We start from the raw sequence: 27584 nt of genomic DNA on the forward strand, positions 1-27584 counted from the left end.
GTTAGAAAATAATGGCTTTCTATCTTTTAGCAAAAGCTCCTTCTGTATTTGAATATGCACTTTTGGTTATAACAAATAATGTGCTTCAACAAATGGAAAAAGTATCATAAATGACAACAGATGTAGCTTAGCCCTGACTTTAGATGGTGGCAAGGCCTCCTATAGGACAAGCAACACTACGTACTTCCCACTCAGAGCCATCAAACAAAATGCTTACAAATTAGAAAGTAATGACCATTGCTTTACTTGTTACGATAAACCAGAAATACAGGTTTTGGCTTATTGAATCTATTATCGAACCATAATTAGCTGTGGTGTTTGGACATTCTGAGCCCTATGGTAAGATAAATAATACTTATGGTTTCTTCAATGTATCAAATCATTGTTTATGAAATGCAGTGTAGTATGAAATGCTCTCCTCTCTCAGAGTTTAGACCACAGAGTGACCAGGCGCTCATTCTGGGGTTGTGATTGAAATGCTGGAGCCCAGCATGGGTAATCTTCACGTAGACACTCTGACCACAGATGTCAAAGTGCTCAGCAGCGTCTCAGACCCACGCAGACTCCTCGACGGGTTTTTAACCAATGCCCTTAACGTTGCCATGTGAGCCTCGGGTGGAATGGAGGAAGGGTAGCATTAAATACACTGAGTAATCTGAAAATGAAGGGTGGGAAATTAAAAACAAGTTCAGTTGGGTCCAAGGAAAATTTCTGAGGATGTCAGCATTTTCCATTTGGGGGAAAAAAGATGTCTTTAAAAACTTTTCCATAAGAGAACTTGCTAAAATCTCATCAGTGTATATGTGAACTAAAATAGTGCAGGGGGAAAATTTTTTAAACCTTCAATAGAAAAGTAAAGTATCAAAGACCCAAACTAAAATAATGTATCAATGAAGAATAATACATCAATGAAGACAAACAGACCTCAGTTTCCTTATCTGTAAAATAGAGAGGAACAATCCCTTATCCAAAACCCTTGGAGCCAGATGAGTTTTACAATTTAGGATTTCTAGTATTTTAGAAAAGCAATAAAGTGCACATGTCGTTAATTATATAGAACCATAGAGGGGTTTGGGGCTATATCCCATAATGAAACACATTATTTCTGTAGTGAATTGTGCACCTAATGGGTTAAATAAAACCTATAAGTAGCCTCACATTAGGTCAAGTCAGGTTTTGCTGCCAAATGAGTTTGCTCTACACTTATGAAAATACTTGAGTTTTCAGAGCTTTCAGATTTATGAATTGTAAATGAAGGACTGTGTATTTGTATCTATCTCAAAGAGGAGTAATAAGAATAAAATATTCTATATGGATAAACTATGTATAATGCTGGCATATAGTAAGCATGCAATTATGGTGGCTATTGTTATTAGGTTGAGCTGTAAGAAATTTTTGTTTTACAGGTAAAAAATAATCAGATATTTTAATTACAAAATAATTATCACTATTGGAATTCTTTGGGTTGATATATATTTTAGCTTCATTACTCTTCTACTTCTTTTCTGTTTCCTCCCTCCTTTCTGCTTTTCTTCTCTCCCTCCCTCCTTCCTTCTGATGGAAAATTCACCTTAAAATTCCTGCATATAAAAAGTGATTTGAGTGGTCATCTTCGAACAGGCCCTTTAAGCTTCATCTACTTATATATGGGTAGAAGACCTTTGCTTAAAAAGATAAAAACCAAAACAGAAACAAAAATAGTAAAACAGACAAGTATTTTACCTGTCTTAGATTTCCATGTCCTTCTTTCTCTGCAAGACCTAAGTGTTCTAACCATAATGATTGTGATCACCAGGAATTCCAGAGTTGGCAGTCTGGACTGAATCAGAGGGATCTGAGTTGGATCGGCACAGAGTCCAGGCCAAAGTCATGGTGAACTGGCATCACACACACACACACACACACACACACACACACACACACACACACACACACACACACACACTGCAAAGCAGCCAGCAGCCAAGCACCACTGTATCTAAATAACCTGCTGCTCATAACTTCATATCCTGGGCTGCACTTCTCTGTATTCCTTTTGACTGCAGGCCTTTCAGCCACTCTTGCAGATCACTGTAGATCTTAAATGATGTTATGAACCATCCACAGAGGCAGAAAAGCCAACACACTTATGAACTACATTCTGTTCACAAATTGATTTCCAAGGTTGATTATTTATTTGCTTAATTAAGAGGTTCTATGTCCCTAAGAGGAACTTAATAATTGAAAGTTGCTAAAATATTTAATAACTCTTGATTTTTATAGTTGGAATGAATCTAAGCTTGTCAAATATTTTCATGGTAATTCCTCTGATGAAGATGGAAGATCTAATTTAACCAAATAATTTGTAATGAGAATAAAGGTATAGAAAAATGGAATAAATATTATTCTTTCCTTCTAGAAGATCATTTGCTATGCATCAGAGTAATTCTAAACTGAATTCTGTTGTTAACTGGTATAAGTAGGAATTTTGGGAAAAAGAAAAAGAATTCTGCGTTTAAATAGCTTTAGGAAACTTTGCTTTGAACAAAATCAAGCAGGTTTCATTATTATAGAAATCCTCATAGCTTTTACCATATGAATTTACATTATGAATCTCCAAGAGGGGGCTGTTTGTGGGAACTCCTAAGACTATTTGAACATGGAAACTTTCCTTGTGCCAATAAACTTAATATCTCATGGAACACCAGTGTTTCAGACAGTAGTTCAGTGTTTGAAATATTGGCTCTGGCCTACTAGTAGGTCAGTTGTAATGTCTTGACACTCACAATTTTCTTCTCAGAAAACTGCTCTTCTAAGAAAAAATAAGCCATTGCTCACAGGCAGCCATAACTTGACCTTTTCCCTTCTCGTGGCTGTTTGGAGCAGAAGTAGGCACCTGATCCCGGTATGGCCAAGCTCATGGACTGGCTGGAACTGAGAAGTGTGGAGAGGGCCAGTCAGTTAGCAAACACATAAAGGGGCTGCCACGAGGCAACAGGGTCCTTGAGGCTCCCTAAGTAAATCATAGTCATGCATAGGCAGAAGCCTTGAGAATGAGGCAGGAAAGATAAGTAGAGAGGAGAGCGAGGTGTCTGTTAGTTGTGTCAAAAGCTGTGGAAACAGAGACACGGCATGTCAGTCACCAAAAGGGAAGTGAGTTTTGACTACCTTCTCTGGAGGGGCAAACAGGCAAACACATCCTTAGATCAACCCTGGGAACTTCCAATTGCTTTTACCAGCCTGGTATCTGTAACTTCCTGGATTCCTCAAGATATTGCTGTTCTTATTTTCAAGGACTTATTGTTATAAACTCCTTCATCATCCAATGCATTCTTATAACAAATTCCATCACATTTTGAAGTACCTGACAACTCTGCACCTTGCAAAAAAAATCCAATGGACACTTTCAAATTCTTCTGAAGACTTATTTTCTACTAGAATATTTTTTTCCTCCTGCAAAATTGATGTATAGAAAAATTTAAAGCCCAGTTAAGTTCAAAGCAGTCAATAAAAATTGCCTATAATCTCCCTCACTAGGATAGCCACTGTTAAATTTGGATATATCTGTATAGCATTCTTATAAAAATGAGAACACACTGTATATGTTATCTTATATTTTATATTTAACTATTGTAGGTAGTTTTTCCTTTTTATCACAATATATTTAGTGGTTAAACCATATTCTCTTATGTATACAAAGTTTATTTAATTAAATCCCAGTGTTGGACATTTTGGTTGTTTAATTTTTACTACTATAAACTCTTCTATGATAAATAACTTTGTAGTTAAATGTTTGTATACATATGATTATATCTCAGGATAAAATCTTGGAAGTGGAGTTATTGGATCAAAATAGATGTACAGTTTTAAGGATTTTAATTCTTATGGACAAATTGGCCTCCAAAGTCTGTATTAATTTACACATCAGTCCAACAGTCTCTGACAGCCAAGCTTCTTTTCTATGGCATTTCTTTCCAAGCTTTTCACTACTCCTGCAACAAAATTGCTTGTCCTAATCTTGTCAGTGTGGGCTCTGATCACTTTGTCTCAGAACAGGTCTCGATCTTCTTTTTTTTTTTCTGCCACTGGCTCTCCTTCTATTGAATTGCTTACTGAGCAGTAGAGAAGGAGAAGCATGAACCATTGTTTTTGCACCCCAGTTTTTTTTCCAGCCTTGGGGAGGCAGGAGAAGCAGCAGATTAAACTCAAGCCTCACAAGATTTTCTTCTGTTGGGAAATGAAAGACCCATTAGGTTCAAGGAGCCCATTAGTGGCAAATAAATTAAGAGCATAAACCCAAAGAATGTTCACAGCTTGCAGCTTGGTATTACACAGTTGCTTGCAACTCATATAATCTTTCCTTGCTGAAATGTGTTTGAAGACAATGACAACTCTGATTACATCCCTGATATAGTAGCTAGGGTCAACCACCTGTGGCCCCAGTCAACAATGAGACAGTTGTGACAAATGCTATGTGAGACAATAATAGTTTAGAGGAGACTAAAGAACCAGTGCTGTTTTGTATTGTGTAACTATTCTTCTTATGTGTTTAAGGGAACAGGGCCTGAAAATCCTGTTTATGGACTATTAGACTCTTTCTTTTGCCCTTGGTGGTCAAAAGGGCATTTGGGGAATTTTGCTGTTAGTTGGCAGTTCCAGTGCAGCAAGCAAAGGCAGGTTGAAGAGACAATTATTTTTAGTGCCTGCTTGTCTCTCTGGTAAGAACTTCTGAAAATTCTGAGAAGTTTGAGGCTACCCATTAAAATCAGTATGTTGGGCTTTTGTACATTACCTATTTTAGTTATTTGTGTTCTTCCTGATCAAGTTAGTCTGTGCTATTGAGAATAAATTGTATTTTTCATACATTATTTATTCTTCCCTTGTTCAAAAGACATCTATTGAATTTTTATTATCCATTTTTGCATATGTTTTGAAAATTTGTATGTATTTTATTTAAGAATTTAAAGTCCATCAAAAAGCATGAGTTTTAGAACCATTAATATTATTATGCCTAGTTTTATTACAATCTAATAATCTATCCCCTTAAATTCTTCAAGTCCTCAGTCTTATGCGTAGGGTGAAGGTTGAGGGATTTCTCTTTAATTAAATAAAAAGGCATGAGTTGTGCTCTCACACATTACAAAAAGGTCAGAGCCTCACCCAACAATTCCAATAATACTTTTTTTGGAGGGGAGCGGAGGAATGAAGGAAGGGTGGAGAATTACACTGCAACCTGTGTGTCTGCTGTCACTTGGCTGCCATGGTCTCTCTTACTTCCTGAAGCAGTGTTTTTGTTCTGGCACTGCCTTCTCTCGTGCCGGGAATAACCTCTTTTCCTTTATTCCTCAAAGCACTGCTAATTTAAGACTGTTGCATGAAGTAGATGTTTCTAAGTGTTTTTTGGGGGGAGGGGTGGTGGTGGTGGTGGTGGTAATGCAGGGTAATTACTGAGAAGTTTGCCAAACTGCAAGGCCTGAGGGAACAGTTCCCACAAGACTGACCTTATTTCTGACACCAACTGCAAGTTCAGGGGCTTTCCCAAATGACCCTTAGGTTGGATAATTTGCTAGAAAGAGTTACAGAACTCACTGAAAGTTATACTCATGGTTTATTACAGGGAAAGGATACAGGTTAACATTAGCCAAAGGAAGAGACACATAAGGCAGACTCCAGGAGGATTCCAGAAGTGGGGCTTCCAGCTGTCCTTTCCTTGTGGAGTGATGTTCAGTGTTACTTCCTCTTGACCATGCTGTGTGCTGTATGCAGAGTGTTGCCAACTGAAGCTCATCTGAGCCTTTGGTGTCCAGAGTTTTTATCAGTATATGATCACAGGCTTGCCTGCATGACTGACCTTTAGTCTTCAGACCCTCTGGGAGGTTTGGGCTAATACCTTTAGTCTCCAGTTCCTTTGGGCATGGGAACTGATACAACATGGCCCAAGGCCTCCATTTTAATCACACTGTTAAACCACTCAGTGGCCAGTGCCCCAAGGCAAAAAAAAAAAAAGACCGTCCTATCAGGTAAGACATTCCAGGGGCCTACATATCACATCTGAATGCCTGAGGGGCAAAAGCCAAAACTCTCTTTATGTAAGATTAATTCTTCACTACATAATAACATTAATGAGAAACTTTTAGAAACTTATTGTTCATTCTTAATTTCACTGACTGAGTACCCCTGCCATTTTCCATTACGTTTTTTGAGGTTCTCTCTTTCTCTAGACTCTCTTAATGCCTCCTTTTTACCTCATTTCTGGATGCACATGCTGTCTTTTTCAGGCTGCCCTTACAAATGCAATATTTTCACTTTACTATGCAGAGCAATCCATCTCTCTAGGACTTGTCCTAGTACCACCAGATTGAGTCCAGCAGACCTCCCCATTCTTGTCCAAAAAGTCCATCAAAATCCATTACGGCGTTTTCATCAACAAAAGAACCACACTTTTCTTATTCATGTCCACTCTTTTAGAAGACAAATACTGAACAAAACTACCTATCAACCATAGATTTCTATACCTAGTAAAACTATCTTCACAAAATGAAGGTAAAATAAAATCAATTTCAAACAAATAAAAGGTAAAAGACTTCACTGCCAAAAGTCCCTTACTGAAGAAATATTTAAAAGAATGTACTTAGGAAGAAGGTAAATGGTTTGAGAAGAGTATCTGAGATACAGGAAAAAGTTGAGCAAACAAACAATAGGTAAAAGGTAAATATGTGAGTAACATTTAAAAAAAATGTTGCTGCAATTGGTTTTTTTTTAAAATGAGAATTTTTTCCTAATGCACGTGCTCCTTTTATGATTATATTGCAGGAATATCTCAATTTAAATATAGTTGGTGAACTTTTCTCATTATTGTCTCACAAAGCAAATCCCTTTTCCTTTAGATACCTTTTCAAATGATCCAATTCCCTTACTTTAGTCATGAAATCAAGTGTTTCTTATTTTTCAACTGAGTAAGAAGAGTAACAAGTTATTTATTGATTTAGTAGCAATGCTGCAACAGTGCAAATCAGAGATTATTTATGTTGAGCAGAGGTGCTTTACCAGATCCCTATCCAGCTAGGGCATTCTGTTAAATACGATTGGCCCTCTGTCTTTGATGTTTCTGCCTCTGCGAATTCAATCAACCACAAATCGAAAATATTTGGAGAAAATAATTACATTGTTATTATGTAGTTAGGCCTACGAGAGTTGTATCTTTACTAAACATATGCAGATTTTTTTCTTGTCATTATTTCCTAAAGAAATATAATATAACAACTATTTACATAGCATTTACATTATATTAGGTATTAAGAGAAATCTAGAGATGATTTAAAGTATCCAAGAAGTTCTGTGTACGTTATATACAAATATACATCATTTTAAATAAGAGACTTGAACATCCATGGATTTTGATATCTGTAGAGGGTCCCGGAACCAATCTCCCCCAGATACTGAGGGTTGACTGTATTTCTAGTCAATGGATTCCAAGTGTGATTGCCTAAATTTTAAGTTCAAGAAAACTAGTATGGATGGTAAAGTGCAACTCTATAATGAAGTTTAATAAATGAACAAACAAGATCACAGAGATCAGGATTTTATTTAGAACTTAGTGCTGTGGAGCTTGAATAACCCTCAGAGCTTTTCTAACTCAGAGGGAGAAACAGAATCAGTAAACACAGCAGAGCAGTTGTAGTCTAGTTAACAGAGATGGGGCCATTCAAGAGCTCTGGTTGGCAGAAGACGGCAGAATGTTTCAAACTGGCAAGCCAACATTTCCTTCACCAAGTTGTGTTTCTCCCCTGGGAAACTTTTGTGAAGTCCTCTTTCTTTTCAATGCATATTTCTATTGTTGCCAGCGACAGCTATGTATCTCTATTCATTCTAACTAGAGTACTTTCTTCCTCCAGAGAGTTTTGGGATCAGGTAACAATCATATCTGGACAAAAGCAATTGGGTAAACTTGAAGCCAGGACAAATTCACCTAAGATTGTTATTTTTAAACAAGTAGCCAGCCTTGCAAGTTTATGGATTGGTCCCTAAAGCTTATGATTGCTCTTCCTTGACAGGTTAGCAATGGAGAAGAGAGACAGAAGCCACACTGCATGGAGCAAGAGCCATGGGGATGTTGGGAGATTGAGGTGTGTGTGGGGGGAGGTAGGGTGAGTGTAGGGAGGTGGGGTGGGTGGGTGGTATGGTGGAGAAAGATGATCAAGTATAGGAGAGAAGGTAGTGGCTGCCACACTTTAATATTTGAAAGCAATCTCAAAATCTCCATGTAGAAATTTTCTTTTGCTATACATGGACATAACTAGGAAAAGCCTCAAAAGGTTTTATACCTCCAGATTTGATTTTTTTGTAAAAAAAAAAATGCCTATTTGGGTATGGTAAGCAGCCTCTGGGTGTGCAGGAATACAGATTTTTTTTTTCTCTTTGGGGCAGGAATACAGATGTTTGTCTTTTTCTCTTTGGGGCTGGAACTTGCCCTGAGTGTGGGCATAGCTGGAATTATAGGTGGGTGGTGCCGGATTTGTGTCAGTGTAGAAGACCTTCATGAGTGACCCAGTCTCTGTCATTTCCACAATGTTCACATGGACCATGTGTCCTTTGCTCTAAAACATTTGCTGTCATTTGTCAGCAGTATCTACACAGGTGCAAAGTTCCAGACTCTCACTTACTGGTGAGCTTTTCCAGGGCATTTGCCTTGTCTCCTGGTGACAAAGTTGGGATTCAACTGAGGTGTTTTACTGACTTGGGAATTTTGTTTTTATTCATCCTCTATTTGGAAATGGAGATTGTAGAGGTTGTTTCTTGTTGTTTGGTTTTATAAATATATGTGGGTGAGGAAGAGCAGAGGAAAGCAGTCCTTGGAACTTAAATAGGGTGCACAAATTCCTAAAATGTCAGGTATATGGTTCCATCTCTTAAGCCATATCTGAATGGCTGAGACACAATCAAAAGAACACTAGAAAATTTCATTAGAAATGAGTAATTGAATAAATAGATGATTGAATAATGAAACCCGAACCTCAGAATATTTGGAGATTTCTGGAATGGAAAATATCTTAGAAATAGTTTTGTCTGACTCACTGTCTTATAGATGAGAAAATAGAATGAAGATGTCCCAACACTAACCTGCTCCTTTCCAGGTTAGGGCACATTGCTAGATAGTCTGGGAAATTGGCCTTGAATCTGGGACCTTTGACCCTGAGAGGTTTGCATCAGAGTCTCCAGTTTGTATCCTGCTTCAAGGACATCTTTGCTTCAAGTCATTAAGGATGATATTCTGCCCAGAAAGGAGGTGCCCCAGTTTCTTAGCCCAGATGATTTGCATGGGAATGCTCCTTCTATTTTCTGTCGCTTTTTCTTATCTCTGTGACATCTAATGTTTTATGCAGTTAAAATTTTTATTGTTTTTTTTTTTTCCACTAAAACTATTTTGTTATAATTTCTCTTCATTTTTTTTCTTTTGAATTCTTGGCCAGTTTAGTATTGTTTTCTCTTTTTTTATTACTTATTTTTCAGTTTTTCTGTTTTAACTTTTACTTTTCTTTATCCATTTTATGGTGTAGATGATGACGATGATAAAAAAATGGTAAAATAGCAGTAACTGTGTATTAAGTACTGTTCTAAGTACTTACATATATAACACCTGGAGGCCTAGCATTATCCTCCTTTCACAAATATACATGAACTCAAAACTTTTCTTTTGATTAAAATAGATTTTAATTTTGACTTTTACCTAGTTTTGCAACCAAAGTTTTAATTCCTTTCAAATTTATCGTTCCTAAACTTTCATTGCTAAAAATCTTTCTATTTTAAGCTCTACTGTTCAATATTTTTAATTTTTATCTTATGTTATATTTTACTTGCTTAATTACATTTAATAGATGTTATCTTTTTTGCTGCCTTAGGTTTAATATTTTTGGCATGTTTTAATCCATCTTTAAAAATTTCTTCCTTTCATACAGGAGGTAGAGAAATAATTAAACAAGAGCAGGATATATTCAGACTAGTTCAGAGAAAAGCCAGCATTATGGAGGAATAAAGATGAATTGCAAATGTCCCAGACAAAGTCAAAGAGACTAAAGAGAATTAGTTACATTTAACTTGTAAACCTTGGTTAGATGCTGGTTCGAAAACAAAACAAAACACAGCTAACAAAGATATTTTTAGGATGATTATGGAAATTTGAATATGGACTGGAACTATTGTTTATTTCTTTAGGTGTGATAATAGTATGAGGGTTATGCTGGAGAATATCCTTACCCTTAGGCCATGCATGAGAGAGATGGATAAAGTAAATATGGCAAAATATTACCAATTATTGAATCTAAATGAAAGATATATAGATAGGTCTTGACTTTACTATTCTTCAGCTTTTCTGTGGTTTGAAAATTTTCATGATGAAAGTTAGAAAATACAAACAACACCAAACAGAAATAATGAAAAATTTCTACCTTTCTTATGTCTTTTAATTTTTGTTTATAACTTGAATATTATTATTTCTATTACCCATTTTTCTGCATTTTTATTTTAATATTTTTAGTTCTTGTTATCTTATTTTATATGCTCACCTACCCTTCACAGTTGGTTCTCCAGAAAACTCACACATAACTAGGGAAACCACAAGTTACATCTCTCTCCTAAATTTCACAATAGCCGAAAATGGAGAGATTCATCATTCCCGACTGTCCCATTGAAATACTCATGATAACAACAGTAATAACATAAATGCAAACTGCAACAGCAGGAAAACTGCAGGAGCCATTTCTAATGGCCCAGGTGTAGAGTGGCTCTGGGGCAGGAAGCCAGCAGCAGATTCCTTGCCACCACTCCTGATGCAGAGAAAACAACCAGGCTCAAAGGTTGCTCTTAGGTATGTACCTGGTTTGTCAAAGGGAACACAAAGCACAGACAGAACATAATGCAATTTTCTAAAGTGTGAATTTCATTTTAAGGTTAGAGGAAAGTTACTTTTATACTAAGATAAACATGGATATATTATGGAATAGCTGGCAAAATGGAAATTCCCAAGGAATTTCATGTTTATTGAAGACTGTTTTGAGAGATCCTTTAAGATTCCCAGGAGTATAAGTAGAATAGTTTGTGAAGCTCTGTATTATCATTTGTTATAGGTAGGTTTGCTTAAAGAAGGTTTTATAGGAAAAAAGATTTTGTGGGCTAATATTGAAAAAATATATACAACATATATAATTTGATATATATCATAATATATATAACATATGCATTAGCTCATATAATAGTGAATGTATTTATAGTGTATTAGCCCACAAAACTTTCTCCCTATATGACCTTTTTTAAACTAAACCTACTACTGTACTATGTGTATACATCATATCTTTTTTCTTTTGATAGTCACTTCATGACCACTTGTTATGAATTGAATTGTGTATCCCCCAGGTTTATATATTGAAGTTCTCATCTCCAGTAATTTAGCATGTGATTATATTTGGAGACAGGGCTTTTAAAGAGGTAATTAAGGTAAAATGAGGTCCTATGGGCCCTAATCCAATATTACTGGTGTTATAAGAAGAGGAGATTGGGACATAGACATGCATACTCAGAGGGAAGACCTGTGAGAACACAAGAGAAGATGGTCACTTGTAAGCCAAAGATTTGGAGAGAGACCTCAGGAGAAACCAACCTGCTGACATCTTAAACTTGGATTTCTAGCCTCCAGAACCATGAGAAAATAAATTTCTGTTGTTTAAGCACCCCAGTTTGCAGCAACTTTGTTTTGGCAGCCCTAGCAAACTAACACACCACTAGAAACCTACTCATCAATTGTATTATTCCATTAATTGTGTCACTTATTTTCAAGTGTTGTTTTCTCCATTCTCGCTCACCAACATCATTTCAACTTTTGACTTCCTGATCAGAAGTTGAAGGGATAGGGTTAGATAGAAGGTGTTGGAAACAAAGGTCTTATGGACTAGAAAGGTGCCTGTGAATATATGAATCTGCAGTGTAAGGTAACAGAGTATGGTGGTTACTATGACAACAGAAGGGTGCATTCCCTTCTGGGCTGTCTGACAGTTGCTGTCTCTGCTCCAGAGACAACCTGGGCCTCAAACCATATTCCCTTGATTTATTACGAGATGACCACAAATCTATGTGCTAATGAAGCCTTGAATGCAGACTCCATACCACTTGTATATTTACCTCCTAGTAACTTATAAACTCATTTGGTAAATTCCAAATTACTTAAGAGGAGCTTTATTTATCATATAGTTTCTCCCTCATGATGCTATGTGGGGTCTATACAGATTTGAAAAAAGGATACATGTACTTTTTAAATTATAAAAGTTCATTGTAAAAAAAATACATATTTTTTTCCCTCCTGTGAATCCTCTGCTTGGAATTCTGGTTCTAATTCTATTCCTTGTGTGTGAACTCCTTGAACATGCTCCCTCACTCTTCTTGGTCCATCAAAGCAGCCTTACTGCCTCCAGCTAAAAGGATTGAAAGGAAAGACAGGCCCCCATCACAGAATATTTGAAGTGGTTACTCACCAGGCCTGTATATACATATCAAAATTCTCAGAGTTGTTATAGCAGCTGTTGTAACTGAAAATAATTCTGCAAACAGGATCATTTTCTGTGTAGTTTATGAGCTCGGGAACAGTCCAGAAGCATTGGAATTTGAGTTACCGTTAGCCCACTCAGCCAATCTCCACATGTCACAGGCTGGTAATTTGATCTACAGCTCCCTTGAAGTAAGTTTGCACTGAACACAGAAAGCTCTTTTTTTTTCTTCCTTTTTGCCAGACATTAAATGGACTTTTATGTGTGTCTTTTTTTCCCCTTACAAAATCACGATTGGATTCAACAAAAATATTACACACCTTCTTCCTGAGGGTTTCGTATCCTTTTCTTGGACTCACAGCCACACGTTTTCGGCAGCCGCCTGCCCTCTGTTCATCAGAGATCCTGAGTACCTAAGACTGGGAGAGACAGGCTTGAATTTAGCTGTGCCTAAGAAAATACAGGCAGCAGTGAGAAAAACATCTTCCAGTGACCTTTCCTTTCAAGGCTCTGGAAGTCTGTTGCTTCTCAGTGCTCTTATCATTGCTGAAAAGTTTTTATTTTTTCAGTCTCCATTGGTGGTTTTCAAGGCGAATTAGAGTAGAAGCTGAAAGAGCCTCCTGTTTTTAGTGAGCAGGAGGAGATCTCCTCAGGATGGAGGAAGCCTCACCTGGCCTCTCCTGGCCACCTCCCAGTGTGGCCAGGGCAGGGGGTGTGTCTGATGATGGAGACAATTGGAGCCACTTCAGCAGCGGTTGCTGGTGCCATATTTATTCCATCTGCTGATATTTAGATTGTGGTGAGTAGGGCAGAATGCCTGATGATGCCATCAGTTCACCACCATGCAACAGGTAGCCTACCTTCCAGCTACTTTGCATGATATCCAGACTTCCTGGCAGTAAGGCTTGGCCGTTCACAGAGCCTGAGGTGGCACCACTGAGCTTACTTGCTTCCATTTGTTAATGATTCCCTAACCAGTGGTTGAAATACTTAAGATAATAGTGGCCACAATGATGTGCTATTTTGGATTACTAAAAACTGAAAAATTTTTTTTGAAGAAGAAGACAGTTTGTCAAAAAGCATGGCAACTTTTATGTCAGTAGCACTAGCAGTCCCGTCTGTCTTAATAGCCAGTTGTACTGTTAAGGAAAGGTTAAGTATAAGTCTTCAGAGTCACTGGAGTTCTTAGGACATTTTAAGTTAAAGTCTAATACTTTCCTCACTAGAGACATCTAAACTTATTTGATCCAAGTTTTGAGATGCCTAAGGCCATTGTAGTTTGGATAATAACTGTTTATGATTGACACAAATTGTCACAAGTATATAGAATATTGAGTAGTAGGGACTTGCAGTTCATCTGGGAGACCATCTGTACAAATCATTGCACACAACAGAAATAATCTATGCTTGTCTGGAGTGCCCAAGGAGAGAAAGGTGGATGGGGAACTGCAGGATTCAAATCACATACACACTATACCCCAATAAACAAAGTCCCAATTGCTGCAACTGACTTCTAGCTTTTCCAAACAGAGGTTGATTATGGAGAAAACACACAAACAAAAAGATTCAACCAGATGTTTGATTATACCATTAATTTTGTGATTATTTCCATGGGAGTGTGTGAGAGAAGTTAATTAGGTTCTGGTTCTGGTTCTGGAGCAGGCAAGACTCTGGCTCAGAACCCAGTTCTGCAGAACGGTGCCCCCCAGAAAGCCTTGCTTGTGCCTTGACAGCAATGCCTGAGGAGGAGGTTGCCCTGAAGCTTTCCCTGGGTGAGTCATAGCCATAGGCTCAATGATCCTGGCCTACTTCATGCCCTTTCCAAAAGGAAGAAGATAGATTGGATACTTCCTGAAACACCTCATGAAATTTGGGGGATAAAATATTTAAAAGATTAAAAAGCTTTTTCCTGATTTCCCTGTGGAAGATGACCAAATACTGTTAAAATCTTCCCATTTCTGGTAAATAAATCAATTGCCTAATATTTATAGCATGCCTTCCATAATCAAAATCTGAATCCAAAATTACGTATCAGAGAAATCTCATCTGCAGAAAGAACTCATCATCAAATGGCAATGTCATAACTATGTCCAAAGGCAAAATGCACGGTCCCAGCTTAGCAACGCATCTGTTTGTAGCTTGCTGGGGGACAAGCATCCTCCAATCAAAATTCTATACTAAGAAATTAGGTAATTCAGCGACATTAATAATTCTAGCTGCATTTTAAGGGAAGTTTATAGTTTTAAAACAGGAAATGAAAAACAATAAGTAAGAAACTATAAAATAAATTTGAGCACTCAGCTTTATGTTACATTTTATGTCCAGTGATACATAGGGCTTACTTTAGGAAATGACAGGCTTATATAGAAGGCCAGCAACTTCTGGAGTCTCTCTCTCTTTCTCTCTCTCTCTCTCTCTCTTATTGAAATGTAAATGAGAGCAATGTTGGATACGCTTAAGACTTAGTTTTTCATTTCTTTGTAAGTTTCTAATTGGAAAGCTTTAATATGCATCTCAAAGTTTTTACCCTCTTCTAACATTTGTATGTCATCTTATAGCAAATGAAACTTTGTTGTAAATTTGCATGTATTCTTAATAGCCAAATTTTATTGAGTGATTACAGTGAGCCAGGTTCTGTATTAAGAACTAAAATGCATTAGTTTATTTAACTTATGTAACATTATGATGTATGCACCATTATTATCCCTACGATCAGAAAAGTTATGCGGCTTGCCTAAGACATAGCTATTAGCAGGTGTTGTATCAAGAACTCAGATCTATCTGTCTCTAGAGCCCGAGGTACAAATCTATTCTACTGATTTTCATTCTATATCATGAGTTTCACAGTCTGAAACTTGGGAACTCTGGGGAGCCATGGGATAATGTTTAAGGAATATTTAAGTGAGTTGTACAAACTACAACTCCCACATTATATTGTAATTTCTTTTAAATAAAATCTCTTCGAAATATATACAAGAGGAGTCTCTGACCAATAAGCTTAGGTATCCAAACTGGCTGAGTTTGCATGTGCTATTTCTCTAGCATTTGGGTTTTAACAGATAGCAAAGTTGAAATGACCACTCCCATTCCTGGGCTTCAAGGATTTTAAAAGTGTCCTGCCTGCTCTTGAAGTTGCAGAGCTCAGAATTTCAGAATTTCAGCATTGGTGGTGTGTGTTGTCTGAATGAAAGAGTCAGGGTGTAGTGTGAAGATTATATGATTTGTAGTCTAAAGAAGGCCAGAGAATTCCCAATGTCCCCCTCTGTCATGGTCTCAGCTTTCTCAGCTTTCTCAGCTTTTATAGAAATGATATAAATACCTACTCATTTGGAGTGTTAGCATTAAATTAGACAATATTGTGAGTGAAATTTATGAGTTATTGTTTTTGGAGGCATTGAAGGTCTCCTCCAGGGCTTGACAACATGGGGGTTGGTACTTTATCATCCTCTGTTTCTAAGGACCTGTTAAAGTCATTTTCAGGGAGTGCTGTATCCGTCAGGATCCTGGCAGGAAACAGATGGTGCACTCATGCTGGGAGAGTTTCATAAAGGGACTGTTTACAGAGGTGTGTGTGCAGGATTTAGGAAAAGCAACAAGGGATGTTGCAGTGCTCTAGTGGGGCACTGTTACCAAGACTAAGTGTGAAGGGGGAAGAGGGGAGAGGGTTTACCAGAACCTGGAGTTTTTGGAGAGAGGCGCCAGACAAGACAGCCTCTGTGGAGGGATGCAATCAACCCATAAAAATTATCAGGAAAAGATCTTGGGAAAAAATTTCCTGACCTCACTTTGTTCCTGTCCTCTAATCTCCTGCAGGTACTCACCATTGGCTGAACCCAAGTGGAAGCCAGAGGGGAAGGGAGATCTTGATGCAGTCTATACAGGTCGGCAGCTAGGGCAGAGAGCAGATGGAGAAGAGGGGAGAGTGGATCCTGGTGGGCAGAAGGTATTGAGCACAGCTGCACAGCGCTCTGAATATGTTAACTAGTAATCTTTATCGCTTTTGTCAAATTTGGCCCAGTGTCAACCCAAATGCAATATTATGCTATCTTTGGTAGATCTGCCTTTCCTTGTGTATATTCTCCATTTCTAGAAATGGTCACTCTTTACTTCCAAGCTGTCTTGTGTTCTTTGGCTCCTCTAATTGTTCTTGTTGTAAAAAAATGAATACAAGATATTAATTCACACACTTAAATGTCTTATTCCTAACTGCTTTTCAAAAAATGCATACCTATTTTTCCTCCTGGGATGACTAAGTTGCTATCAGACTGACTACAGATGAAAAATATAAAGAACAACTTTCTGAAGACACCAGAAAGTGAACAAATGAAAGTAGATCATGGAGGGGTACAGTTAGCTCTTGGATGAAAGGGCATGACAAAGAATTCCTTTTCTTATTTCATGGTTTTTAGCTTACTAGTAGGCAGTGGGCAATGCCCATAGTCTTTCAGACCTGAAGAACTAGGAGAAAGAGTTGAGAGCAAGCGCATCCATTGAAAAGTGATGGGGAAGTTCCTAAAAGGAGAGAGCCAGAGAAGGGAGCCCCCAAATCTGTGTAAACTGCTAAAATTCCTGGCTGGTCCCTGAACCATGAATACTTGTGGCAGACTATAAGCAGCTCAGTAAAGGGTAAGTGAACTGAACTGACATTGCCCAAATGACAGAATACTTTGATATTTTTTACAGTTTAGTCAAAACAAAAACATCATACTCTGTGAGAAGCATAATAGAATCAAGGGTCCTCTCAACAAAACATTTGCAATGTCCAGGATACTATCCAGAGTTACCTGACATATAAAGAACAAGGATGGGGTTCTTGACCTATGCTCAAGAGAAAATATAATCAGTATAGATCATTTTCGAGGTGACTCAGATATTAGAATTAGCAGACATGATTTTAAAACAAATATTAAACAGTAATTAGGAGAAAATTGATATCTTCAAAGGCTTATATTAGAAAAGAAGATAATTCTAAATTGAAGATCTAAGGCACTACCTTAGAAATCTAGGAATATTTCTAAACCCTAATTCAGTGAAAGGATGGAACTAATTAAAATAAGAACAGAAATAAATGAAAAAGAAAACAAATAGAGAAACTATCCTGGTTACAAGAGATGGACTTTAAATGTAAAGACAGAGATAATGTAAAGATGGTTTTTGAAAAAATCAAGAAAATTGATATAACCATAGCTAGGCTAATCAAGAAAAAGGAGAGGACACAAGTAACTAATATCAGGAATGAAAAAGAGAATGTAACTACAGATCCCACAGACATATAGTAAGACACTATGCTGAATATTGTTTTTTCCTGTGATTCCTGGGCACTAAGAGGCCAAAATGCCCTGTCAACAGTCATAAATTATAGTTTAGTGGGACTTTTGCTTTGTCCTCTGGCAAGACTGTGCCCTTTTAGGGCCCAGGCCTCCAATCCTGCAGAGCCCAGAATTGCGGGGATGGGAAAGACAAAATTCCCCAGCGGACACTGGAAGAGATGGCAAGTGGGGTCTCTCCTATCTTCACTTCTTGGATACACTGTTAGTACACTGGAACATTTTGGAGCTTTTTGGTTGTGAATATTTAGGTGCAGGAGTAGTGTCATTGAGACCCTCCCCCCAAATACTTTCCATAAATACTGGCTGCTCTCCTCATCACTGTGGCCTGATTTCCATCTTTATTTTTTAAGCCCTGTCCATATAACACATCTCAAAGCAGACCCTTTGCTTACATAATTTATTTATTTTCTCTCCTAGCACTTCTGGAGGGGACAGAGGGAGTGGGGTGGAGGAAAGAACTAGATTTATCTGCAGGAATATAGTTCCTGCTCACCACATGCTTGTTCCCCACGTGTCCCAGTCTCCTTTGCAGTTCCTCTGGGGCCACGTGCTTTGTTTTAATCAATGGCCTGTGTTGAAGCAGTTAAGAGCCTATGTGTCTCCTCCAGTGATGCTCTTTCCATGGTTTCCCTGGAAATGTTGGAGGCCACATGTTAGAAATAACATTGCTCTGAGATGAAGGAGGGCTACCGACACACAACTTTACATAGTGTCAACTAACCTTTATTGTGTTAAACCCTTAAGATTTCTGGTGTATTTGTTGTGGTAGCAAATACTAACTACCTTGATTAATAAATCTATTCTTTCCACACCCATCATTTAACAAAAAAACATTTTAGGGCACTAATTATAAATATATTTACATTTGGAAAAAGATTAGCCAATTAAGACTTTATTGTGGGTTATACGCACTTAGCATTACGCTGGGTGTTTTGCTATTGACTGCTTACTCTGGGTAAGAAGAAACTTCTTTTCTGGTGGTTGTAACCTTTCTTGCATCCCCAGATAGAGGTTAAGATATTTTAAAAGCATGCCAGGTCAGCTTTACTCAGTTCTTACCAGAGCATGGAGAAAGTTATAGACGTCCCAGATATGCAGAGGATATACAGTGCTACATATTCAGACTCCTTCTCTGGCTACTTTCTGATTCTTTTTAAGTCCCACACCTAAAACTGGACATCACCAGTTAATCTCTTAATGTATGTGCACCCAACAGATTCTTACTATGTGTTCTCTGTCTAGCCATGAGTATTAATGCTGCTGCCACAACAGCACCACATTTGGTTATCTGAGTCTTGGGGTTAATTTATGAGAAGTTCCTGTCACTGCAGTTCCTTCTTAGTCTCTATATTATCAGTTCAGATGTCTTTGAAGCCATACTTTGTTGTTTCATCCATACAGCTCCTCTATTTTCCTCTTTACTCTTTTATTAAATAAAATTTATTTAAAATTTATAATCAGACCAGTAGCATTGCACAACAGGCACAAATGTTTGGTGATTTACATGTGCAATTTTGTGTCCAACTTGGTGAGTTAGATATTTTTATTCCCTCTTCACAGATGAGAAAATGGAAGCTCAGTGAAGACACAAGAGAAATATTAGTGATTTAATTCTTAGATACAATGTAAATAGAGAAATAATATAGATATAAGACAAGTTTTTAAAAATAATAGCAATATCCTTATATTGTAAACAACTAAACCTTGCTAAGAGAAATCAAAGACCTAAATAAATGGAGAGATATACTGAATTCTTGATTTGGGAGACTCGATATTGTGAAGTTGTTAATTTTCCTCAAATTTATCTATAGATTCAAAGCAGGCTTTTTTCATCTGGAAATTAAGAAGCCAGTCTCTTTTTTAAACAACTTATAATTTTCTGAGAACAAGTCTTTTACCTCATTGGTTAATTTGATTCCCAGGTATTTTATTGTTTTCGATGCAGTTGTAAATGGGATTGTTTTCTTCTCTTTCTGAAAGTTCATCATTGATGTATAAAAATGCCACTGATTTCTGAATATTAATTTTGTATCCTGATACTTTACTGAATTCATTGATCAGTTCTAACAGTTTTTTGGTGGAATCTTTATGGTTCTCTATATAAAGTACCATGTCATCAGCAAATAACGAGAGTTTTACTTCTTCCTTTCCAATTTGGATACTTTTTATTTCTCTTTCTTGTTTTATTGCTGTGGCTAAGACTTCCAATACAATGTTGAAGAGGAGTGGTGAAAGTGGGCATCCTTGTCTTGTTCCTGATCTTAAGGAAAATGCTTTTAGCCTTTCCCCATTGAATATGATGTTAGCTGTAGGTTTGTCATATACGGCCTTTATTATGTTGAGGTATGTTCCCTCTAATCCCACTTTGCTGAGAGTTTTTATCATAAATGGATGCTGGATTTTGTTGAACACTTTTTTCTGCATCTATCGATATGATCATATGGTTTTCATCTTTCGATTTGTGGATATTGTACCAACCTTGCATCCCAGGAATAAATCCAACTTGATCATGGTGTATGATATTTTTAATGTTTTGCTGAATTTGGTTTGCTAATATTTTTTTTGAGAATTTTTGCATCAATGTTCATAAGAGATATTGGCCTATAGGTTTTTTTTTTTTTTTTGGTCATATCTTTGCCTTCTTTTGGAATCAAGGTAATGGTGACATCATAAAAGGAGTTAGGAAGCCTCACTTCTTGAATTTTTTGGAATAGTTTGAGAAGAATAGATGCCAATTCTTCTTTGAATGTTTGATAAAATTTGCCTGTGAAGTCATCTGGTCCAGGACTTGTTTTTTGGGAGGTTTTTGATTACTGATTCTATTTCATTGATGGTAATCGGTCCATTCAGATTTTCTGTTTCTTCCTGACTCAGTCTTGGGAAATTGTATGTCTAGGAATGTATCTGTTTTTTCCACATTGTCCAATTTGTTGGCATATAATTACTCATAGTATTTTCTTATGATCCTTTGTATTTCTTGAGAAAGAAGAACAAAGTTGGAGGTATCACACTACCTGATATCAAACTATACTACAAGGCTACAGCAACTAAAACAGCATAGTACTGGCATAAAAACAGTTACATTGATCAATGGAACAGAATAGAGAGGCCAGAAACAAATCCATTCCTATATGCTCACTTAGTATATGACAGAGGAGGCAAGAATATACAATGGGGTGAAGACAGTCTCTTCAATAAGTGGTGTTGGGAAAATTGGACAGATACATGCCAGACAAAGAAACTGGACCACCTTCTTACACTGTATACCAAGAACAGACTCAAAATGGATTAAATACTTAAATGTAAGACCCAAAACTATAAAACTTCTAGAAGAACACATAGGCAGTAAACTCTCTGATATTGCTAACGGTAATTTCTTTTCAGATATATCTCCTCAGGCAACAAAAGAAAAAATAAACAAATGAGACTACATCAACCTAAAATGTTTCTGTACAACAAAGGAAGCCATCAGCAAAACAAAAAGACAACCAAGTGAATGAGAGAAGATATTTGCTTATGATACATCTGATAAGAGGTTAATATCTAAAATATATAAAAAGGATGGGAGAAGGAGGAGGAGGGAGGTAGATGGGTGAAAAGGGTCAAATATGTGGTGACGAAGAAATCTAGCTATAGGAGATAAACACTCAATGCAATATATATTTATATATATTATATATTACATTAGATTATATATATATTAGATTATATATATTATTATTATATATTATATTAGATTATATATATATATATATATATATTACTTACTGTTAAATTGTACACCTGAAACTTACTGGATTTCATTAAATACATATATGTATGGTTATATATATAACTCATACAACTCGACAACAAAAATCCAAACAATCCAATTAAAAGATGGGCAGAAAACCTGAGCAGATACTTCTCCAAAGAGGAAATACAGATGGCCAATAGACATATGAAAAGATGCTCAAGGTCACCAATAATGCAGATTAAAACCACAATGAGATATCACTTGACATCTCTCAGAATGACTATAATCAGTAAATCAGAGAACAACAAGTGTTGGCGAAGATGTCGAGAAAAATGAACTCTCATACACTGTTGGTAGGATTGCAAATTGGTACAGCCACTATGGAAAACATTTTGGAGGTTTCTCAAAAATTGCATAGTACTGGCAATTGCACTTCTGGGTATTTATCCAAAGAAAACCAAAACAATAATTTGTAAAGATCTATGCACCCCTATGTTCATAGCAGCACAATTTACAATAGCCAAGATATGGAAGCAACCTAAATGCTCATCTACAGATGATTGGATAAAGAAGTTATGGTTCATATATATATAATAGAATATTACTCAGCTATTAAAAAAATGAAATCTTACAATTTCCAATGACATGGATGGACCTAGATGTTATTATGCTGAGTGCAATAAGTCAGACAGAGAAAGATAAATACCATATCATTTCATTTACGTGCAGAATCTAAAGAATAAAAAGAACAAACTAATCAAAAACAGATTCACAAATACAGAAGATAATCTGGTGATGGCCAGAGGGGAGGGGAGTTGGGGAGTTGGGAGAATGGGGTGAAAGGTTAAAGAAGAACAAGTTAGTAGTTGATAGAGGGTCACGGGGATGTGGAGCATGGCATAGGGAATGCAGTTAGCATTAATGTAATGGTTAGGTGGAGAGCCAGAGGAGAGAAAGAGCAATTAGGGAGATTGTTTTATAAACTGTATAAATGTCTAACCAATGTACTGTATACTTGAAACTAATAAACTCATAAAATAAAAATTTAAAAAATGCTTAATATCATTATTCATTATGGTAGAATTAAAATGAGAATGAGATACTGTTATACACTTATTAGAATAAAGGCTAACTGAGGCAAGTTGAGGATATAGAAGAACTGGAACCCTTATACACTGCTGGTTGATGTGTAACTTGTGCAACCACTTCAGAAAACAGTTTGGCATTGTCTTAAAAAACTAAACACATACCTACCATATAACCCAGCCAGTTAACTCTTAGGTATTTACTGAAAAGAAGTGAAAGTATATGTTTATACAAACACTTGTACATGATTAATCACAGAGGTTTTATTGTAACAGTCAAAACCAAGAAACAGCTCAAAAGTCCATCAATAGATGAATGGATAAATTATGGTATAGCTATACAATAGAATACTTAGCAATAGAAATGAATGAACTATTGATACTTACAATAGCATGAATAAAATTCAAAGTAAGTATGCTGATAGAAGCAAATAAAAATGAGTTCATACTTATGATTCTATTTCTATAAAAATCTAGAAAATTCAAGCTATTCCATAGTCATGGAAGGCAGATAGGTAGTTGCCTGGGGGTAGAGGGGAGTGGGGAGAGGTGTGAAGGAGGGATTGCTAAGGGGCTTGAAGGAACTCTTAGGGATTATGGATGTGATCATAAACTTGATTGTGATGACAGTTTTCACAGGTGTATAATAAATCAAAACTTATCAGATTATATATCTTAAATATGTGCAGTTTATTGCATGTCATTTATACTTCAATAAAAGTGCTAAAAAAGCAATACGAATAGGGAATATTTATTGAGAGGTAGGAGATGATAGTGTAGACATTGATCTCTGAAGCCAAAATGCCTGGGGTACCAATTCCAGATTTTCCATTTCCTAGTTGTGTATCTTTGGATGGGTTAACTCCTCTGGACCTGTTTTTCTATATGTAAATGGAGCAAACAGTTCTTACATCAGTGAGTTTTCATGAGTATTAAGTTAGTTTATTAATTTAAATCCCTTATGGTATTCCCTGGGATAAAGGATATATTTAACAAATGTTAAGAAATCATGTGCTGGGCACTATACTAAGTGTTTTATAAGAATTATTTCATTTAAAATTCACAGTCCTGTGAAACAAACACCAATACCCTTATTTTACAAATGAGTGAACTGAAGTGCCAAGAAGTTGTATAACCTATCCCAGTTTGGTTGCACAAGAGGTAAATAGCAGAAACCAGATATGAATAAAGGCAGTCAAACTACACACACTTTTAATGTTATAAATAAGTGTTAACAGATGGGCCATTGACTCAAGTGCCAATAAGAAAATTGTCCAGACAGTGCCCATACTTACTAGGATATTATTATCTGAGATATGTGAAACTATCGAAGACCAACATGTTTGGACGGCTTTCTGTGAGTTCCTCTTGTGATTATTCCTGGCAACTGGCTTGGTGCTCACCAAACCTGTTTCTTCTTCTTGGGTACATAAACTGTATTCCCCAATCCTCCTGGATCTAGTGAGGTTATATGACTAGTACTTGCCAATGGAATGTGAGCAAAAGTGGTTGTGTCACTTTCTGAGCCAATGTAGGTAGGAATGGGTAGACTTTCTCCATACTACACTCCTCCTATTCCCACCTGCTGGTTTGTGTTTAGATGGAGGAGCCATAACCTTGGGAGGAGCCTGGTTCCTGAATGACCACCTGGAGCAGAGCTCCCATTGCTGATCTGTATTGAACCATGTTCAAATTCCATATTGGTTTTTGCTTGTGTGCTTCCTCTTCCTTGGGGCTTCAGTTGCAAGAATCACCTGTGGCTTTCTAAGACCCACAAGAAATTAAATCACCTCTGGCCCTTTCAGATGTATAAAATTTCCTCCCTGGGTTGTTTGGAAATTGTTCATTCACATCTCAAAAACCTATACAATGGGACGAGTAGCTACCATCTGTTTTTCAACTGCCATTTTTTTTCTCCTTGCTCATTGGAAGGTTTGCCTTCCACTCATTTTATCGACTTCCCCATCTTTGGTGTGCTTTTTTTCATACCATACCTGTTTCTACTATGACAATTAATTGTCTGCTGACAGTCCTCTGGTTCCTGGCCAATTACAACTGGATTATGAATCCATTCATCTCCTGGTACAAGAGGCTTCTCTCAGTTCCTGGGGCTTCTGAATAAGAGAGGGAAAAGGAACACTCATTACCCTTGCTTGAGGCCTCTCTGTGATAGCCTGAACACATTGCATTACTTTTATGTTTCATTTTTTCTTTTTCTAGTTTAAGATTGAAAAAAAATGCCCTGAGACAGTACCCTTTGTGCCACCTGAGTTCAGGAAGTTTTGTGAAATAACAACTGTTCACAAAGCTGGACAGTGAGTACCTTGTGCCATTGTTATGGTGAAGGGTCTTGATTTTGGTATCTGGTTCTGAATACCTGCTATTTTTGGCAAAAAGTGATCATTTATCATAGCATTCCAAAAGCTGTTGATGAAGGAACATGGCAGATCTGATCCTCTGGGCATAAGTGCTCATATCACTGATGAGAGTACTGAGTCCTAGAGCCAAATTGTGAGCTCCTCAGAGTGTGGTCCTCAGACTGATGCTGCTTGTGAACCACTTACTACTGATTAATGGTCATATAGGTACAGAAGGTGAGAGAAAACATTTAGAAGTTTTCATAACAACTTGACAGAGAAATTTTTAGTTGATTGACACTAATAAAAAACCTCAAGTTTGGGAGAAAGGAAATGTGGTGGAGTGAGAGACATTCCCGGATCTCCCCCCTTGAAACAACAATAAGCTGAACATCTAAAACTCAACAAAAAACACTTTAATTTCGCACCAGCATGTCTGAGCATGGGATCTGCTCATAAGGGCTACTACAGGTCAGAACCCTGGGTGTTGGCAGGTGGACTGGAAGAAATAAAGAAGCTGTCTCTCTCAGGAACTGGAGTTCCCTGTAGGAGGAGGAAGAGGGGAGAAGGTTTGGCAAGTTCCCTGAATAGCCTTGCCTGGGAGAGTTTGTGAGTTCCATGCAGTGAGCAGCAGGGCCCAGTCATCAGAGCAGAAAGCGGAGAAATGGACTGCAGAGAAACAACAGTTGATTTTTACCAGCCATGGTTGGAGGCTGAGACGCAGCCCAACATTCAACCCAGAGGGCCCCGCCCCCCATACCCTCTGAGATAGATCACCACGGAGCCCCAGGCAAATCTGAAAGAACACTACCAAAACTGTTGCTAACACTAACAGGGTCTGAAATTGAGGATAGTGAGCATGATTAAATATCTACAAGAAAATAAAGGCATTATATAAAGGCATTATTAAGACTTTATATAAAGCAGGGATCCAGGCGGCTTAGACACCACCTACTGGAAACGAAAAGAAAAGCACCTTCTTTGCAGCAGGCTAAAGAGAGACCTTTATCTAATAAATCTTCTTTCTGGAAAAAATGCAGAATACATTACCATTAATGCCCAGGCAGAGAAATAGTCCAATAAACACCATCAACAACCAAGATGACAAGGTATCTCAGAAAGAAAGAGAAAAATCTCCAGAAAATAAGCTTACAGACAAAGAAATATGCAACTTAAATGACAGAGAATTCAGGATAGTACTTCTGAAAAAACTCAGTGAGATCCGAAATGAGTCATAGCAACAATTTCAGGAATTGGAAAAATGACTAGATGAGCAGAGCAAGGAGATTGAAACCCTCAAAAAGAACCAAATGGACTTCTGGAGATAAAAAACACACTGCAAGAGTTGAAAAATGAAATCGCAAGCTTAGGAAATAGAGTAGACAAAATGAAGGAAAGGATCAGTGATACTGATGACAGAAATCTAGAAATAAATCAGAAGGAAGAAGAGAGAAACTGAAGAATGAAAAATAATGAAAGAGAAATTCAAGAACTAGCTGATACCATCAAGAGAAGAAACATAAGAATAATGGGCATTCTCGAAGGTGAGGAAAGGAGCAGGGATGAGAATGCATTTTCAGACAAATAATTGATGAGAATTTCCTAAATCTAAGGAATGAGCTGGAGCTTGGAATTTAAGTCAACAGAACACCCAATTACCTCAATCCAAAAAGGCCTTCACCAAGACACATTGTATTAAAATTATCAAAAATCAACGACAAAGACAGAATTCTCAGAGCAGCCAGGGAGAAGAAAATGGTAAATTATAAAGGAAAACCCATTAGATTATCCTCATACTTCTCAGTGCAGACCTTACAAGACAGACAGAAATGGAATCAAATATTTAAACTAGTAAGTGAAAGGAACTACCAGTCTAAGCTCTCTTTTAGATATGAAATAAAAAAATTGAGGGAATTCTCCACTATGAGGCCTGCACTACAGGAAATACTAAAAGAGTTCAGCTCACCTAAAACATATGACAAAAAAAAGAAATACATAATTAGGAGTAAAGTGACTATTAGACAAATAGAAGCAGAGGAGTGCAACCCTTACGAAGAACAGGGCATTATAAGTTTAAATAATAAGAAAGAAAATTGTTATAACAAGGTAGGAATGAACGTTCAACATACATAGGAATTGAGGTAACAATGACCGAAAAGGGGAGGATCCAAAGATCCAAATTCGCAAAGAGAAATGGAGATAAGGCACACACAGAAGAAAATGGATGACTGTATGTGTGTGTATATATATATATATATATACACACACATAACTATCCTTTTTATATTTATAATGGTAACTACACACCAAAGATTCAGAACTGAAGTATATAACATAAAACAAGAAGACCCAGAGGCAAAACCCACAAAAGACAACCAAAATAAAGAAAACAGAAACACAAGGACAATGAAGCAAGGGAAACACTGACTACCAGAAAGCAAAAGATAAAATGGCTATAAGACCTCATATTTCAATAATCACACTAAATGTAAATGGACTGAACTCACCAATAAAAAGCCACAGACTTGCAGAATGGATCAAAAAACAAAACCCAACCATATGCT

Source organism: Pteropus medius, unplaced genomic scaffold (assembly GCF_902729225.1).
Source record: "Pteropus medius unplaced genomic scaffold, Ma_sr-lr_union100, whole genome shotgun sequence".
Taxonomy (NCBI): Eukaryota; Metazoa; Chordata; class Mammalia; order Chiroptera; family Pteropodidae; genus Pteropus; species Pteropus medius.